General features: G+C 33.3%; 1 long non-coding RNA gene across 2 annotated transcripts; it reads right to left on the reverse strand.

Annotated features, from left to right (window-relative positions):
* Window positions 1-1246: 1246 nt before the first annotated feature.
* Window positions 1247-2570, reverse strand: LOC128863165 (uncharacterized). 2 transcript variants are annotated; one of them, XR_008454578.1, is made up of 3 exons: window positions 2530-2570; window positions 2140-2457; window positions 1247-2063 (listed from the first exon to the last, which is right to left on the reverse strand). It is a non-coding gene; the product is annotated as an uncharacterized LOC128863165 (long non-coding RNA). The 2 variants fall into 2 exon arrangements; XR_008454577.1 differs by lacking the exon at window positions 2530-2570 and having other exon boundaries at window positions 2140-2523.
* Between the last annotated feature and the right edge of the window lie 225 nt (window positions 2571-2795).

The raw sequence follows: 2795 nt of genomic DNA on the forward strand, positions 1-2795 counted from the left end.
AATATAGAAATAATTTGTAAAATTTTGTATTTCTAGTCATTTATTATCTTCTAAAATTGTTTATTTATACGATGTCTGGCAGCACTTCGGCTGGTTGTAGTAACCAAAATAGGAGGATTCTTGGTCAATTTTACAATTTTTAAACTCAAATAACTTAAAAACTATAAGCCTCCGGTAGGTTCTGTTTTCAGTTTTAAGATGGGGATACACCCATCTACCCCCCCCTTATACCCCTTTTTTTAAAAGGGGCGGGAGAACAAATGGGGATTTCCCCAAATATTCAAACTACATTAACATACACACACGTTTTTAACTCTTTTTATTGATATATACCATAAATTAACAATTTAAATTGCATTTATAACTTGCAAACACTTGACGCGCCAATAACTGAAAAGCATGGCTGAATGGAGTGCTGCCAGAAGCAAAAAATAATAAAAAAATAGAATGCGATTGAAAACGAAGCAACATAGGAACATAATTTCCACACACTCTTTTTTGTTAGAATAATGAGGGAATGGGGGTTTACAACCTCTAAGGTGTATATATTGAGTTCATAAATATATATAAATACAATATCGATGATTTTCGAAATACAGTTCAGCTTCACGTAAAATTCCTACGCGAAAAGGAGTACTACGCAAAAATACTGTGGATTGCGTAGCCGGAGTTGGACCGATGAGGGTTATTTTTTTGAAGCGCGGCCGAAGGCCGCCCACGCGAAATGGAGTTCTACGCAAAAATACTGTGGATTGCGTAGCCGGAGTTGGACTGATGAGGGTTATTTTTTTGAAGTGCGGCCGAAGGCCGCCTACGCAGAAGAAAGTTTTACGCAAAAATACTGTGGACAACATAGACGATTTTTTATTCCAAATTTTCGTCTGCGGCGCTTTTTTTTTTTCTAATATATATATGTATATATATATACCATATATTCATAATATAGTGAAAATTTGGAATAAAAAATCGCGCGATTTTTTATTCCAAATTTTCGCCTGCGGCGCTTTTTTTTTAAATATATATATGTATATATCATATATTCATAATATAGTGAAAATTTCGAATTAAAAATATATATATCATATACTCAAAATGCATACAATCAAACATACTTTACTGAAAATCAAGCATTAATATATATATGTATTGTATATAAATATATACATATATCCATAAATATACCTATATATATATATATATATATATATATGAATAGACGTATATAATATAGAAATAGTTTGTAAAATTTTGTATTTCTATTCATTTATTATCTTCTAAAATTGTTTATTTATACGATGTCTGGCAGAACTTCGGCTGGTTGTAGTAACCAAAATAGGAGGATTCTTGGTCAATTTTACAATTTTTAAACTCAAATAATATAACTTAAAAACTACAAGCCGCCTGGGGGTGAGGTTTTCACTTTTAGAAAGTAGAATACCCCCTCTACCCCCCCTTATACCCCTTTTTTTAAAAGAGGCGGGGGACCGAATGGGTATTTTCCCGCATCTTCCGTAAAGAGATCGTGTAAATCCGTGAACTTCAATGCATTTTCCTCCATTTCCTCTTGGGTTTCCTCGATACGTTCTTGGACTGCTCTGCTTAATCAATCGTTTCATTCTAAAACAACTAAAATCATCGCTGCATGAGGGCAACTCATAAAGGCGACCCCACAACGTCTGTTTTCTTGTTTATTTTATATCTACCAATATTTCGTGGCGTACTTCTGGCGGCAAGCTTTTAAACTGTTCAATAAATTTCTTGTGAATTTGCATTATATTCACGCCAGGGTTTGAATTTCTGTGGACGTAGATGTTTCAAATAATGTGATCGTATTTATTGTATCTTTGTATTCACTTGGGAGCTCCGGTAATTTGAAAATATCATCTTTCACTAAGCCATCATTGATCGCAACACCTTGCCTTTTGATAGATGACTTTAAAAAAAGTTGAGCGCTAATACTACGCTAGGGCTTGTAGTATTGCTATTGAAAGGGATTGAAGCAATAGAACCTGTATACTATCAGCTTCATTGTTTAATTTGCTGCGTTGTTACAGCCATTGGGCCTAAAAATATTCATAATTTCATTCTCTTTCAAAATCAATATTGCACATATGTATGTAAATATTTTAAGAGACTTACAATGATATCCCATTTAAGCTGTCGAAAACAAAAACAAGGTCGTACGTGATAATAAGGTAATTTGCATAAACGGTGAAAAAGGCTAAATGAACAGGCGGTAGCAAAGAGCCTTTGATGTCTTGAAATCCTTTGACAGCCTGATGTAGTCATATGGAAATATCTGAAAAGATGCTGCAATATTTTTAAAAGAATTTCTGAAACCAATGCATTCACCACCGGCTAGTATTTTGCCCTTTAAAGTTTCTACCGGCACAGGACTACCACACGGTTCAACAAGTTTCCAAAGGTCTGTTACTGCCATATCTTTTAAAATATTATCTAAGTATGTAAATAGTTATTTAAGTACGTAAGTAGTACAAAATGTATGAATCAACTAAAAAAATTACCCACTTGGAGCAATAATAAAAAAGTAAAGCTGTCAAACAATCGGCGATAGTATCGATAGTTTGGTCAATTGAAATAATGATCGGTAGTTTTAATACTAGCGACTATCATTTCATTGATATCGTATTTTCTACCTAGCGCTTTTGACACTTGGACATATCTGTTATTTCTAAAAGTGTAATTTTTTATATTAGTTTAATTTTAAGCGTGAAAATGGATTTGGAAAAATGCAAGCGACACAAAATTTGCTAAATGTAACTATTGTGGCAAGA

Source organism: Anastrepha ludens, chromosome 5 (assembly GCF_028408465.1).
Source record: "Anastrepha ludens isolate Willacy chromosome 5, idAnaLude1.1, whole genome shotgun sequence".
NCBI lineage: Eukaryota > Metazoa > Arthropoda > Insecta > Diptera > Tephritidae > Anastrepha > Anastrepha ludens.